The sequence below is a fragment of the Ascidiella aspersa genome, chromosome 9 (genome assembly GCF_963924565.1).
Source record: "Ascidiella aspersa chromosome 9, kaAscAspe10.2, whole genome shotgun sequence".
Taxonomy (NCBI): domain Eukaryota; kingdom Metazoa; phylum Chordata; class Ascidiacea; order Phlebobranchia; family Ascidiidae; genus Ascidiella; species Ascidiella aspersa.
This window is the reverse complement of record NC_139455.1, coordinates 3920239-3938056: the sequence shown is the minus strand read 5'-3', so window position 1 is coordinate 3938056 and position 17818 is coordinate 3920239. Positions and strand designations below refer to the sequence as shown.

At 37.9% G+C, this 17818-nt stretch overlaps 1 pseudogene; it reads right to left on the bottom strand.

Annotated features, from left to right (window-relative positions):
• Positions 1–3188: 3188 nt before the first annotated feature.
• LOC146131955 (organic cation transporter protein-like) lies at positions 3189–15072 on the bottom strand (annotated as a pseudogene).
• Between the last annotated feature and the right edge of the window lie 2746 nt (positions 15073–17818).

Genomic DNA, 17818 nt, shown 5'->3' with positions numbered 1-17818 from the left:
ACGTTATCAAATAGCATTAGTGAACGTATATTAATTTTCAAGTTAATGTGAGACAAACAGCCACCGCCTATTGCAGCGAATGTCGGCTAAGACTGCGCAAAAGACTTCTCTAGAGAAAAGCCCAAAGCCGCTAAGAAACGACATGTATATAGCCAATACGTTGGAAGAAAAAGAACACGAAAGTTACGTCATATTTGGCCAATAAGACTGGCCGGCACTCCGAAATCATGGCTAGGCATTACAGCGGCCATTCTAAGGCCAATAGCAGCGGGAGTCAGACGCCAGCAAAACGAGTGGCTTGTTTTGCAGAACGTGAGAACACCAAGACTGACAGTTATAGATTACGAGATTAAAGGTTACATGTCAAGTTTTTAACGAGGCGAACTGAAGCAGGAAAACTCAGGAATTTTACACACAACAATACGGAAAACTTTACATCATCAAATATGATATTATGTAACTGAAGAACATATTTGGCAAACAAAAACTGAAACGCGTAATCTAAAACCCTATTTATCGCATCGTAAAAAAACTTAATGAACTCTAAGATTTGGCTTATGGCAATTAATTAATTTAGGTGTTTAAGTGTTGATAAACACGTAACAACACTTAAAAAATCTTATTCGACTACAAATAGTTCTGCAATTCGTGATGACATAAAACTGTTTATATAAGCTATTGCTACCAGGCATAATATCAGGTTTGTAGAGCTCTTCTGGCAAATGTAGTTTAAACAAACTGCATTTGCCAGAAGAGCTCTACAAACCTGATAAAACTGTTTTTTACCAAATTATGGCGCTTAGAATGCCACATATTTCTTAACATCAAACAAAATAACTTGGAGCTTGACAAAGTATGGCTTAATAGACATTTTTTTGTAAATACAAATTCGAGTTCAGTAGCAAAATAGTTAGGGCTAAGATATTGAGTTGCCACCTAAACTTGAGATATTCAGCAATCAATATGATAGCTGCAGATTTCACTTTTCTTTTGTGCTTTGCTGTTGTGGTATTTTCGCAGTAACGATAACGATAACAGGCTCTATGACATACCTAGGCAACATACGGCCCGTGGGTCGAATTGGCCCGCCAAGCAGTTTAATCCGGCCCGCGGCTTATTTTCCTTAAAATACTTAGGCTAAGCGAAAACAAGGGCTAGTTTCTACATGTTTGGTTTAATCGTAAACACTTTTTCTAGGTGCGGTTCTAGTCATGACATCGCGAAACTCTATTTTTAAACTGTTTAAAATGCTAAAACGGAAATTGATTTTGCGCTTCGCGCGAATCTCTTATCCCTTTCTCGTATGTTTCACGCGATTTTGTTTTGCATCTTTACAAACAAAAGTTCTCTACACTGTGGCACTCTCTCCAACGAAAGTTTAACAAACTTGGTCTAATTTTGTTTGCGCTTAGGTCAAAAGTATTCCGTCTTTAAAATAAGAACGAAATACCGACGGTGTTTCAAATTCTAAAATAAACAGATTCACATTTTGTGAACCTAATTTAGTAAATTCCATGTTGTGTGTTTTTTTCGATTTATATCGTCTTTGCAATATGCTGAAAGTAACACACATCGGTAACGTAAATCCTTAAAATGCAAAAAAAAAAAACATTTTACATTTTTTTTGCGAATTTTTTACGTATTGTTGTCTTAACCTTTGGGTCAATGCTCCCCACAACTTGATAAATGCCTATTTTCACAAATGAGTTGACTTGGACTGAAGTCATTTCAAAATGATTTGTTCACAACACTGCTGGATGCCATTTTGCATGATCGAAACTCGTTCGAAACTACCGCTCAGACACATACTTAATGCATAACCATTTCAGCCTAAGTTTGGGTTCATCTAGCTTTATAATTTATTTTTTTTAAATGGAATTTGATTTTATACTTTTGCTATTAATAGTTTTGCCAATTTGACCATAGTTATGGAGACACTTTGTATCGCGACGTATAGGCTACTGTGGTATTTAACAGCCAGGAATATCAAGTATTGCTTTTGGAAAAATATACAAAGTTTTGGGGATATTATTACTGCTGGATGCAATGTGTGCTAATGGTATGTACATGTTTAACAGAGGACCGGTAATATTTAAAGCTTCGAAGCCACATTTAAGTCTTCCTCAAAACCTTCGTTATGATTTCCATAGACGTTTTCTTTCGTTGCTCTGCAAATAAAACCCAGAGCTGAAAAGTGATAAATACATAGATACGATGACAAATAATACTGTGCTGCCACTAAGGCTTAAGGCTGAGGATTCGGTTAAAAATACCCCGAGCATGACTTCGGCCTAATGTGCGATTTCGTCGAGTTACTTATTTGGCTCCAACTTTAGAGTTTGTAGTTTCACCCATTATACTTCGACATATTCCATCTTACCTTTAGCATTTAGTTTGTGACCTTATCAGTTTCAAAACTTACTTCGGTAGTCGGGTATTGTTTCGTACTATTATTCGAGTCCCGAGTCCCGAGTTCAACTACGACCCGCAGCCCTGCCTAGGTATCGTCTAGTTTCGACGACAATGTATTTTCTTATATAAGTCAATGCTGTACGATTATTTATTTTCGTTAAAAATAACGTATTTTAACTATAGCTAGAGCCAATGGTTTTCAACATTACGTCGGTTTCATCACCCTACCATAGGCTCTGGTCACGTTTTACAAAACGGAATTATAGAACAGCACAAATATGAGTTGAACTTAGGAACAGTGAAGGAATTATGAATAACTAATACTTGTTTCCGCCTAGTAAAACTAGATTTCCCCCCCAAAAGGTTGGCAACAGCCCCCAGTTAAGGAAACCTTGCTAAAAAATGTTAAACTGTCTCTTACAGCAAATTAAAAGTACTTATAAACAATATATCCAGCACAAATACGGGCTGTTGATCCCCTTCAATTGAGGTTGCATGTACGGAGTGGAAGCGGCAGGCAATGGTTGTTTCTCGGCGTGCTCCTCTCCGAGCCTGGGTAGCTCAGCTGTAAGAGCGGTGGTCCCAGTTTTGCCGGAGGTCTTGAGCTCAAACCTCACTGCAGACTATTTTTTTTCTAGCCCGGACTTGCTTGCACAACAATCCTGATCAAACTGACTGATTTCGATGACATTTCTAAAACAAGGCCACTGCATCACAGTGTACGTCAAAGACCACACAACTCGACGGCTGACTGCACCATTGAGAAAACAACACGATCATAGGTAGTCAACTTACTTGTCTTCCAGCACGACTATTCCAGTCTTGTAGAAGTGCTCGGCTTGTTCAATGGTCTCTATCATCGGTTGTCCGTTTGTTTCAGGCAAGGTCAACGATAGAACGCCAGCAAAGATAGCTGAGGCAATTATTCATCAATTAATGGTGTTTCATTTCAACAAATTTAAGGTTGATAATGAATTACAAAGCCAAAAAGGTGTGTATCGACATAATTTTGATTAAGACGTTTCGATACGAGCTTGTATCATCTTTAGTTAATGTAAATATGCTCTACCTTGGCTTTGCAATTCATTATCAAGCTGCATTACAGATCCGTTCATAGTCTACCCAAATTCAAGGTTAAACTATGAGTTATTTTCATTAAACAATGACCAGGCGACCTTCTGTCATTAATTTTGATACTTCTTAATCCATAATCAGTTTGCATTTATGCAATGTGACTTCCAAACGCGTGTGTGTTGGTATGTCACCAACATATGCCAAGCCTACGGTTCGCATTCTGGCGGACATTGGAATTACAAGTGTTGCTTATTAATTGCTGTGTCTCAACACCTTTATGTAAAACGCAGGTGGATCATACAGGTTATTCAACAATCGCTGACATTGTAGTGACTATGAGCAAAGTTGTGGACATAAAAATGATGCTACACTCCTCTCCGATAATTTTACATTAGTAAGCTCTTGTCTGTCTTGTTTATTACGAAACACTAGGTTCAGTTGAAAACAACGAAGCTTAGGCCGACAAGTTATGAGTATGGCAGATATATCGTTTACGATAATTTCACTTTGTTGAGCACTTGTTTGTCTTGTTTATTGGACAATGTGAGGTTTCAATAGAAAACAACAAACAAAGCTATACTTGCTAGACCAAGTTGTGAGTATTGAACAACTATCCTTTACAAGTTATAGTATTTACAAATGTACATATTTTAAGGTATATTAATAAAGGTACTAAACGAAAACGGCTAGTTTCTTATCCAAAAAATATATATTTAAATATATTACATTTAAAACAGTGTAGCCTATTATATTTCTATCTTACCAAAACCGCCGAAAATGGCGCCGGGTAGCCAGGAAGTGACGTCTTGCAACGTGATGACGTAAGGAGCCAAAATTCCTCCTACCCTGGCTCCAAGGGATGCGTTCCCAACACTGTTGCTCCTAAAAGTATGTTTGGTACATTGATAAAAACATTGAATATAAAACCATTAAAATACCTTAAAAATTTTTACGCAAAAATCAGTTAAGTGTCATACAAAAGATTTTCTTGAATGTCTGTTAAAAACAGTCTATATAAAAGTGCTCGCTCATTATAATGTTAAAATTCAACAAAATATCAAAACTATAAAAAATAAATAATTTTGTCAATACAGTATAAAAGATATAAACAGATAAGTAACTAATAGGCCACAAAAAAAATATTTGTTTATTGCATATACCAACAAGCTTAAACTGAAAAGAAAATTAAACAACAATATAAGAGAAAATTGGCGTCAACTTTTATAATAGAATTGTTTTAAGTTTAATTTACAGTTATATTTTTTATATAGTAATTTATTGTTTACCTGACAACTGTTGGATAAAGCTCCGAGGTGAAGTTGTAAATGATCCCAAAAGATCCCGAGATTCCAAACTTTGCGATAAATGCAAATACGACACCAAGAGTAATAAGGCCTGAAAATGGGCATATTGAGTAAATATATTTTATTATTTATTAAAACTTACACATTCAAAACAAACCTTGTTCTTCTCCGGCGTACACGTTGACCACAGCGCTGGCGATCAGGCCTAGTCCAGCAACCAGAAACATTGCGGCCAAAAGCAACCTCCTGCCAACTCTGTCCATTACCAAGATGCAGAATACGTACGAAAATATTTCGAACACGCCGTCTAGCGGAAATAAAATATTTGGATTTTACGAGACAGTGTAATATAGCAATTACGGATAAACGACAATAACCGATCGGAGTCAATACCCGATAGAAAGTGCTAATATCGGCACTCGTCCGATACTGGGATAGTTTCAGTACCGATCCTATGTTAAACTAATATAGGAATTTTAGCCAGAACTTGCGATCCAAAGCAGCGAATCTACTTTAAAAGAAAAATTTATATGAAAAAAAGAGAAAAATTTAGGACAACTGGATAGTAGTAATTTGTAACGCTAAGTCCAATTTCTGCCCATAAAACTAGGAAAAAAAAACATTTTTCAACGTTTTAATTCCATCTATTTTGCTTTTTTGTGTAGAGTATTGACATAATGTGCTATCGAATCGGATTGTGATATTTTTGTCCAAACGATCCGGTATTGCTTTTGGACCAAATGTCAAGTATCCGAAAACTATAATAGCAATAAACAATTTTTAGCGATTATTATCAAAGTTGTTTTTAACGAATGATACTGAGTCGCCTTATCAATACAGGTGGGATGCTAATTTAACATCTCAGGTTTACAGAATGATGTCATGGCAAAGTGATGACGTAACATGTAGACTTCAGGAATTTCATCGGTTAAAACAATTTGGGAGTAAAAAATTCACATCAAATAGAGAGTTATATAAGTTGAAAATTTGCAAAGATTTTATTGTGATTTGAAGCGGCACTTGGGAAAAGTAAATATTTAAACTTAGGTTTAAATAAACAATAGCGAAACGTGTGCCTAAAATACACCGAACTTGACCTAATCATCAGTCAACTGCTGCATGTGTACTCTATTGGGCAAGTCAATGTTTGCTTTAGCGATTCGGACAATCAATCAAGTTTGTGGATTCATATATATGTATAATAGTCGGCTCAGTGGCAATGGCAAAAACTGCAGTCACATTCTTAGATGTCAAACCGTTTAAAAATACAGAATTTTATTAATTTTTTGAAATTATACAGTAACTATTTTTGCGCAAACACTAACGTGTTCTTCCGGACCAGAGGTTCAGAACTTTTTAACGGCACGTCACTGAAATAATAACATATTACGACACCCTTACTAGAATTTTTGTTTAACGTATTAGTGGTATGTCAATATAAATGGGACTGTAGCATCACATATGTAGGAAATATTATGCTCGATTTATTGTATTCTAATTGTACACAAAGGGTTATATCAAAAGGCTTTCCACTAACAGCATTAATCAGATTTTTAAGGAGTGCCAAATACCTCTCGACGCAATTAAGAATTTAAAAAAATGGTGAACACCAACCATGACTGCTGTTAATTTTAATCAATGACTTAAATCGCGTAGGTTACGACAGAGTCAAACACTAAAAGCAACAACAACGTCACATAATTCAACAACGTCACATAAAAAGCAACGTCACATAATTCTGCGTAACGCTAGTCACACTTACTGAGTGTATTGTTGACGAAGATATCTCCTGCTAGACTTCCAGCATTAAGCGATATCCCGTAGTACACGAAACTGCTGACGAACCTAAAAACACAGTCGGAATACTTGTAAAGTCCTTCGACCTTACATAACCAAAAATAATACAATCTTTTCCGGGCTTAGTGAGACATATGCCCTACATTTGAATTAATATATATCCGCCGGATTGACATTTTCTAGAATTACACCAGTAATAAGGATTTTGTCATTTTACCGAAACAACTTAATTGCACTTAAGCCTATAGCCATGTACAGCATTAATGGCCACATTTCAGGTGATAAAAGCACTATTTTGTTCCATGTTCAGTTTTTTTTTTTTTTTTTTTGATGTGTGCATGTGCAGTACCAAATTTCGCAACTGATAAAGCTGCAAAGTGTAAAAGAAAAAGGTGAAATAGCATATGGTCGAATGTTTTCCAACCATATATCGTGGCTGGTTGGACTATAGCACACCCTTATGAGTGGGTTTCTGTATATCCACCCTAGTTCAATTAGGTAAATAGGTAAAAAAAAGCATGTCGAGTCGAAGCCGGACTCGGGGCTTAAGGAAATTAAGGAAATCGCACACTTATACGGAGTTGGTCTTCAGACTCGGGAGTCGGACTGGGGATATTTTTGACCAAATCTGTAGTGCTCGTTTAGGTAAAACAAGAGCTGCAAAACTTCAAAATTGCTTTTTAAAAAAGATAGCTCAAGCAGGTATCTGGACATATCTTGGTTGATATAACACAATGGATAGGTTTTTTAATCGTCTATTATACTCTATTGACTTACCAGCTGAACAAAACTTTAAGAGATATGATGCGCATTCCAGTTGTCCTATATAGATCAAGGGTTGTGTAGACCCTCGAAGTGTCTTCCGACAACTGTTGAACACATCAAAAGGTTAAAAAGTTAAGTTGCAACTTGAAAACCAAATCAAATTTAAAAAGTAAAATTAAAAAAAAAAATCTTTTGGAAAATTTAAATTTAAATTTTACAATTAAAATTAAAGTGTTATTTTTCTCACAAAACCAGATTTAGTTCTTTTAACTGGTGGTTGCATCTTTAACGCTTAGAGAATATACGTTTGCTGTCAAAATCTTCACTAGATTTGACAATCGTCGAAATTTTTGCATACCGCATTTTCTTCGCCCACTTTCTTAGCTTCGTCGAAGTCGCTTTCGGTGATATTGACTTTGTTCAGTTTGGCCATCAGCTCCACCACCTGCAGTTTAGCAATACAAAGCCTAGAACGAATCATAGAAAATAAACACACGCTAAAAACACGCATATTAAAAATGCAACTTTTGACTTAAATATTATTGTAACATTGGGCTAATTTTAAAAATCGTTGGCAATTTTAAAAAGGTGGGAAATCCACAGCCAGAATGAAAATATTTGCAAACGGCCGCGGGCTTAACACTTGATGTTTCGAAGTATTTGCACTAAAAAACACAATTCACTACGTCTATCAGCCTTATATAGCGGAAACCGCCTTAAAATCAATAAGCGCTAGCTTAGGTATGACCTTCTTATTTCAAAATGATCAACTACGGTTGTGGAAAGTCATTCTGACCATCCTGGCTCCAGCGAGTTATTAATTTCAAAGATGTTTCTTATTACGTCTGAGTTAACAGCAACGACCAATATTATCGCACGAACAGTATCCCACCTTTTTGCCTTCTTTATCCCTTCCTTTAGTTAGAAGCCATCTTGGAGATTCGGGAAGAACTAGAGCAAAGACAAGAAAAGGAAGGGTTGCAACGGCGCTGGCAATCTGAAAAAATAAAAAAGTTGAAATTCCAACAGTTAAATTACATACGCCTTTATTCTTAAGTTAATCCAACAAGTTTTTAGAGGTTCTCTTCTCATAAAAAAAAACAGATAGATTTGTATGTGTCAATTTTCGGTAAAGTTGCATTGTGTGCCCCACAGTTCGAAAGATCACGCTAACTGCTTTATCGGCTGGTCGTTAGAGCAGGAATAGGATCTGTCCCCGTAACAATTAGTATCGCTTTGTAAAACTCCATCACGCTTTTTTTTTCATTTGCTGAAATGAATCACTGACAAAGTGACTCATGACAATGTGAAGAGAAACGCAAAAGTGAAGAGAAACATTTTAATACCTTGCGTTATCTTTAGGCAAGAATTTGGAAAGCATATACCACCAATATATATAATAGGCCAGGTAGGTAGTTTTGATTTGGGGTTCGTGGCTGTATTTAGAGTTACAAAGTTACGTCATAATGTGAAGTTACAAACTTACATAAAAACGTGATACCATGAATAACAAGACCGCAAAACAGTACCTTTGTTTTTTTAACGTTTTAGGCTTGATTTTGGAAAGTGTTACATTCCAGTACAAAATCTACATTACAAAGATGTTATCGATTCTCGAAAAGCCAAAAATGCGTTTTCATTTTTAAGTTAGCAAACACATTCATTTGGGCTAAAACGATTCAATCGAAATGACATAATATAAACATAATTGATATTTAGATCACGCCGAGTGCACCAAACATGCATTTGCATACAGTTAAAATAATCTAACAATGCAATTGGGGGTACGCCCACCTGCATATCTGGACCGTTCCCTGGGGTAGGCCCACAACATGCCAACAATAGTAGTTTTTATACCGCATAGAACAGCAGGCTCTGTTTATATTCTTATTGCGAAGCATCTTACCGTTAGTGCGTGCCAGTCCCTCCACTGGTAGGACAATCCTCCGAGAATCATGTATCCAATAGCGAAGAAGATCTGATAAACCATACCAGCCATGGTGCGCCACTCTTTGCCGAAAATCTCCATTACTGTAACAAGCAGTAGCCTAGGGTTTAGTGATAAGAATGGATAAAACGTAGTGTTGATTTAGTATATATGTAGCATATTTTATAGCTATTATATAACTATGGTTAAAGCTCAGACTAAAAATTCTGTAATTTCAGTATCTATACAATACAGCTTTAAACATTTAAATTATAGGTTTGGATTTAATCTTATACTTTGATTTACTTTTTTCATTTTGACAAACCCATTTCTTGAATAGCGGAATGTATTTTTTAGTCAATAGGCAAATATTTGTACTACGTTATAAAGCAGTGCTTCTTCTTTTTTAGTTTTGTTCACCCCTAGCATCTATCTCCAGATTTCATTAACCGTTGTCTCATGATATGATAAAACTATCTCGTCTATATATGACAGCACACCCGGAATATCCACCCTGCTCGCAAGCTATCATCCATTTCTGACGGTTCACCCTTATTCACCCCTTTTGGTTGGTTCACCCCTGCAAAAAGTTTAATCACCCTGGGGTGAACCATTCACCTGATTAAGAAACACTGTTATTAAGCACAATGATGTTCTTCCGTTAAATGCACGGGAAAAAAGAGAGAGATAACAAATCGTAATGTAAACTAGCTTTCAACTAAAAAGGGAAGCTAATTTACTGTGGCCAAAGTTAGATCCCATACAATTGCACTAACCCACTTTACACTAAAAAACGTAGCTCCATTATAACGATCTTACTGTAGACAAATGTGCCGATAGTAATGCCATAGGTGAAGGCAGCGACAATAGCTCGAAACACGATGTACATTTCGACCGAGGTGCTGAAGGCAAGTCCCATCATGGAACCCAGTGTGCAGATGTGGCATACAAGCAAAGTTATTTTGCGACCGAACCTGTGTGGAAGAAAACAGGACTTGGATGGATTCATTTCCAGTTTACGCCTAGAAAGGCAGTGGGAATTTATTTTACATATAGGTGATTCTAAAATCTAAATAATACATTGGTTTTAAAATCATGCCTGAATAGTTTCCTATTTTTAAATCAATCCGGTATTGCTGCTTTTTCTTTTCGTTTGGTGAAAAAACTTGCGATGTCCGGAGTTTTATAGACCAAAATTTATAGCTTAGTTTAGAACATTAATTTTCATTACTAATGACTTGACTTAGCCTGTCATGCCAAGTCAATAATTTATTCTAGGCCTTGACTTCATGTTTCAAAAAATGGTTTGCTTTGTACTTGCTTAATTAACAAATCACTTAACTAAGACTTAAATCATTTCAAAGGACATCTTTACAATACTGATATAATCACGTTAATTTAATTTTTGCGAAAAACACCTCTAAGTATATGACACTTGTTATGCTGACAACAAAATAACAACCGCATCCTATGCATAGAAATCTAACTTACTTATCACAAAAGTTTCCAAAGACAAGGGACCCCAGGACCACTCCAACGTAGTACATCGAAGTCGAAAGCGGATTAAGAAAACTTCTGTCGCAAATCAAGTCGAACTGAAAGCATCATAACACACGAGCAAATTTAAAAGTATAAATGTATAAATTGCAACAATAAAAGTATAAATTGCAACAACCTATTGGAATGCAGTTCAACCCGGTTGAATTTTTCCATATTTGATTTGATTAATCAAGGTGATCTGCAGATCCATGTAAGCAACGTCATAACAGGATTTATTATATATAAAAATAAATAGCAAGTTAACATTGTTAATGAACTCGACCAGAACTTGACTTCGACTTGGACATGACTTGGACTCGACTCGGACATAATTCTTAATTCACACTTGAATCATACTTAAAATGAAACGACAGTGCTTGGACTGGGTCTTAATATGGCAATGACTCGGACTTAACTTAGACTCGACATGGACTGGACTTGGACTTAACTTGGACTTGACTAGGACTTCTCGGACTTGACTTGGACTCGACTTGAACTTGACTTGGACTCGACTGGGACTCGACTTGGACTCGACTGGGACTCGACTTGAACTTGGCTAGGACTTCTCGGACTTGACTTGGACTCGACTTGAACTTGACTTGGACTCGACTTGAACTTGACTTGGACTCGACTGGGACTCGACTTGGACTCGACTTGGACTCGACTTGAACTTGACTGGGACTCGACTTGGACTCGACTGGGATTCGACTTGGACTCGACTGGGACTCGACTTGAACTTGGCTAGGACTTCTCGGACTTGACTTGGACTCGACTTGAACTTGACTTGGACTCGACTTGAACTTGACTTGGACTCGACTTGGACTCGACTTGGACTCGACTTGGACTCGACTTGAACTTGGCTAGGACTTCTCGGACTTGACTTGGACTCGACTTGAACTTGACTTGGACTCGACTTGAACTTGACTTGGACTCGACTTGAACTTGACTTGGACTCGACTGGGACTCGACTTGGACTCGACTTGGACTCGACTTGAACTTGACTTGGACTCGACTGGGACTCGACTTGGACTCGACTGGGATTCGACTTGGACTCGACTGGGACTCGACTTGAACTTGACTTGGACTCGACTGGGACTCGACTTGGACTCGACTGGGATTCGACTTGGACTCGACTGGGACTCGACTTGAACTTGGCTAGGACTTCTCGGACTTGACTTGGACTCGACTTGAACTTGACTTGGACTCGACTTGAACTTGACTTGGACTCGACTTGAACTTGACTTGGACTCGACTGGGACTCGACTTGGACTCGACTTGGACTCGACTTGAACTTGACTTGGACTCGACTGGGACTCGACTTGGACTCGACTGGGATTCGACTTGGACTCGACTGGGACTCGACTTGAACTTGGCTAGGACTTCTCGGACTTGACTTGGACTCGACTTGAACTTGACTTGGACTCGACTTGAACTTGACTTGGACTCGACTGGGACTCGACTTGGACTCGACTGGGACTCGACTTGGACTCGACTTGGACTTAACTTGGACTTGACTAGGACTTCTCGGACTTGACTTGGACTCGACTTGAACTTGACTTGGACTCGACTTGAACTTGACTTGGACTCGACTGGGACTCGACTTGGACTCGACTGGGATTCGACTTGGACTCGACTTGAACTTGACTTGGACTTAACTTGAACTTGGCTAGGACTTCTCGGACTTGACTTGGACTCGACTTGAACTTGACTTGGACTCGACTGGGACTCGACTTGGACTCGACTGGGATTCGACTTGGACTCGACTTGAACTTGACTTGGACTCGACTGGGATTCGACTTGGACTCGACTGGGACTTGACTTGGACTTAACTTGGACTTGACTAGGACTTCTCGGACTTGACTTGGACTCGACTTGAACTTGACTTGGACTCGACTTGAACTTGACTTGGACTCGACTGGGACTCGACTTGGACTCGACTGGGATTCGACTTGGACTCGACTTGAACTTGACTTGGACTCGACTGGGACTCGACTTGGACTCGACTGGGATTCGACTTGGACTCGACTTGAACTTGACTTGGACTTAACTTGAACTTGGCTAGGACTTCTCGGACTTGACTTGGACTCGACTTGAACTTGACTTGGACTCGACTGGGACTCGACTTGGACTCGACTGGGATTCGACTTGGACTTAACTTGGACTTGACTAGGACTTCTCGGACTTGACTTGGACTCGACTTGAACTTGACTTGGACTCGACTGGGACTCGACTTGGACTCGACTGGGATTCGACTTGGACTCGACTTGAACTTGACTTGGACTTAACTTGAACTTGGCTAGGACTTCTCGGACTTGACTTGGACTCGACTTGAACTTGACTTGGACTCGACTGGGACTCGACTTGGACTCGACTGGGATTCGACTTGGACTCGACTTGAACTTGACTTGGACTCGACTGGGACTCGACTTGGACTCGACTGGGATTCGACTTGGACTCGACTGGGACTTGACTTGGACTTAACTTGGACTTGACTAGGACTTCTCGGACTTGACTTGGACTCGACTTGAACTTGACTTGGACTCGACTTGAACTTGACTTGGACTCGACTGGGACTCGACTTGGACTCGACTGGGATTCGACTTGGACTCGACTTGAACTTGACTTGGACTCGACTGGGACTCGACTTGGACTCGACTGGGATTCGACTTGGACTCGACTTGAACTTGACTTGGACTTAACTTGAACTTGGCTAGGACTTCTCGGACTTGACTTGGACTCGACTTGAACTTGACTTGGACTCGACTGGGACTCGACTTGGACTCGACTGGGATTCGACTTGGACTTAACTTGGACTTGACTAGGACTTCTCGGACTTGACTTGGACTCGACTTGAACTTGACTTGGACTCGACTGGGACTCGACTTGGACTCGACTGGGATTCGACTTGGACTCGACTGGGACTTGACTTGGACTTAACTCGGACTTAACTTAGACTCGACATGGACTGGACTTGGACTTAACTTGGACTTGACTAGGACTTCTCGGACTTGACTTGGACTCGACTTGAACTTGACTTGGACTTAAAATAGAACGACAGTGCTTGGACTGAGGACTTGAATTGTTTCCAAATGATTACTCTACAACACTGCGTTTTCAGGTATCCTTTATCGGATGAGTCACATAAGACCTTAAAATCATTATGATTTATTTACCTCTGTAATGACTGTTTGAGTGAATATACTCCTGTCGTAGTAGTAGCCCTGGTCGCATGGAATAGCATCAGCGCTGGTGTTAACGCACGAAAGGCTTTGATCGCATGTTGTCAAGTTGTAGCCGTACCTTGTCAGAAATAAATGCTATTTTTGTCGTTTTTTTGATAAAGCAATGAGAGCATTACAAGCAGTACAAACAAAAGGAACCAGAGCAAGGACAGTGGTTTATTAGGGCATTGCAGACATGGGCCTTGGGTAACAACTTATGAAAGACTGCTGTATCAATTTATTCAATGTTTTAGCTTATTGTTTTAAATTTATTTAACTTACGTGCTTAAGAAGAATATTGGTATGATACTAAAACATAACTGTAATGGTAACATTATAGGTGGAGATGCCGATACTCTTGGCGTATGGTATGGTCTCTCATCCAAGAATTTCTGAGATTTTTAGCGATATAATTGGTCTGCCATTTCTATTGCAAACTAGTTGCCAAAGAACTTGATGAAGTTAAGAAGATATCCTGTACCTTTTACAGGTGCTTCCATCTGGCGTTGTAAGGTTCAGGATGGTGGTTTCGTTCAAATTCGGAAAGGCTGTTTGGTTATCCAATGGTGGTACGTTACATCTGCGACATTTATAAATAACAGTATTTAGTATTACCCTTGATTTATCTGTCTGTTCTCTAGAGTCTACTTAAGCCAAGTTAAGTAACTTTGTCCCACATACTCAAATCAAGCAAGTAATTGAAAACAGTGACTTGCACTTAAGTATTTGACTTATTTGACTTAAGTCTTTTACTTCTTTGACTTAATTCTTAGACTTAAGTCATTACAACAGTACGATGAACGTTCAACATCGTTATTCACACTTGGCTAAAATCGAACAAGCGAGCATCAATGTTTTTTTAAGCATAAAAAATGGCCCGACTGTACCTTGATTTTGGTGCGTAGGCGATAAATACGGTGGCAAGAAAGTTGAATCCAGCAATGATATCTCCGTAGCTGAGTATGAAAAGAGCCACCATCTGCGCCAAGCCAATGCTGCCGAGCTTTTGCAGCAGAAAGTCGAAGCTGATCATTTTAACTTCAAAGTAATATACACTTGAAACTGTGATATACATGTGTGCTTTAGTTAACTAGGGGCAGTGGTTAAGAACTCACACAGGCTAACGATAACGGATTCGACTCATAGAACCTCGGATTTCAGGCAATAGTGTGACTACACCTGGATGGTCGAGGTCGTGAGTTCGAATCTCATCACAGTTTTGTTTTTCTATCTGGATTAACTGTTGGAAAATAAATTATTATTATTAACAAACTGATTTTTTTATTAAATACTTCTCGGCTATGTATTTCCATCAAGTTAAGTTTCTTTTGACAGGATCAGGTCCAAAATTTTGGTTTGTGTAAGGCTAGAGACCATGAAATAATTTCATAGATGACGTTACAAAGTTTTGTAATGCCGTGACGTCACAAATTAGCGTCATAACGTCTCGTCCGAAATCTATATCTTAACGTGACCTCATAACAAAGTAACCTGAATAACTTCACACAGTTTCAAGAGTTTAAGGTTGAGAGGTGTTACTTTTAATACAAAAGCTACATTACAGCAATGTTATCGATTCGCGCAAATCTTTGTTAAAGGTTTCGTTTTTGACGGCTGCACAAATGCTTTTTATAGCGTGACATAATCACCAGCAAATAGATATCTAATCACCAACAAAAAGCTACAAAATGTTTTGTAACTCCGGTTTAAACCTTTTCTCTACCGTTTCTTTACTGTAGCATTCGTTTTATTTCTGCCAATATAACAATATTAGGCCTGTGTTTTTGTGCGCTTATTCTTAAAGAAATACCAAGTGCTAAAGAGTATACTACATGGATTGTTGACTGCTTCGGATATTTTCAATACAAAAAAAATATTTTACCACGATATTCTATTAGTCTTTGATAATCCTGGGACTAACTTCACATTTAAAATCCTGTTCTTGAATTGCCTTTGTTAGTTTTACAAATCAGCCAACCATCTTCTCCAAACAGTTTTCAACTATTTTTGAACACCTCAAATAGTTTATGTATACCGCTATATAACCGAAAACCAAGAACAATAGAAACCTTAAAAGCAGAAAAAAGCGGAAATCGCATCTCAACGGTTTGCAATTTGGCAACGGTTTTTTAAGTTCACAGCGTATTGAATATCATGATAAAGGAGTCTTTCGTGCACGAGTGAATACACACTGACAGCTCTTGGCCACAATAAACATATTAAAAGTAGCTGAAAGAAGCCAGGAGCACGTTTTTGCGCCGAGCTGTAACCTGAATTCAATGTTTTGTGTTTGCCGTCTATCAATAGTTTGCCAGACTTTTTCTCGCACCCCTAAATACATATAAAATGTGCTGTGTCATTTTAGCAGTACTTTGTCAAGTTCAAAGTTTGACTGTCGTCTTTTCACAGCTACTTAAAGCAAATTGATTGAAACACACCAACTCAATCTTGTACAAAAAGCCTCCCAGATGAGCAGTGTTGTAGTGGTTTGGGTCAATTACTGTGTAGTATCCTATTTACTTGGGTGCAGAGCACTTTAATCATTGTTTTGTCAAAAACTTGACTTGACTAAAGTCTTTCTAGCAAAATTCTGACTCAACCTAAGTCATTTGGAGAAATAACTGGTCCTGGATTGAGGTTTGTTACAGAAATGACTTACTTCCTAAAGGTAGTGTTATTACAAACATGTTTAAGAATAAAACTTTTAGACGTAAAATATTTTTTTGTGTATCAATGAATTGTTTTTTGTGTATTATTTTTTTGATTCAAGCGCACGTAAGTCATTGCTGGCACGACTTGACTGAAGTATTTTTGAGAAAATTTCGTCTTGACTTAGGTTATTTAGAAAAATAATTTTAAGTAAAAAATGGGATAATATCTTCAACTTTTAGAGTTTGTCCGTTATAATTAAGTTATAACTCGACTTAAGTCAATATGCTGGGCATTCTTCTCGTTTAAGAATGAAAAATATTGGTTAAATTGTAATCATCTACTAATTTTAAAAGTTTTTCTATGGTATAACTTGAAATTCACTTGCGTAACTAATAAATGACTTGTTCTTTGTTTTTCATTTTGAAAGGTAGGTCTTTACTTGGACGTTACTCAAGATATTTTGCAAAATACTTAATTAGGATTACAGCTTTTATTTTTTATTTTTTAGTTATTTTACTTTGTTTTATTTAATCTTTAATGTTTCTGACTCTTTCTTATACTGTTGCGTTTGTTTTTATTCAGATATACTGACGATGCCTTAGTTGGCGAAATGTATATATATCTTTTAAGATCTGGTTAATGTGTCTGACCTGAATTGCTAGCTTTGCTAGAGTATTTTGCTGTTAGGATTACAATCACTTTAAAATACATTGTTTACAACCGTAACGGACACAAACGCCAAATAAATGTGGACGTCTAGTGAGTTTCCGTGCCTAATCAGCAGACCAACCAGTATATCTCAAATCAAAACAAACTATATACAGACTCAACAAAACATATGCGACTACACTTTTCTCAGGAGTTGTAATTAATCTTGAATCCCTACGCTCGTCGAAAAAAAATAACTCATCTTAAGATTTCTAAAGCATTTTAAATTTTTTTCAATGCCGTGCAGGATAACTCGAAACCTTCGCAAAGCAAATGGAAAGTTTACTAGCCACGTGTACGAGTGTCGCAAAGTTAGTTTATGAAATACAATCGGGAAGTCTATACCAAAATAAATAGTATCACTCACTACACAGCGGTAAAACATCTATAGCAGCTTGACTGCCTATCATTGGTCAAGC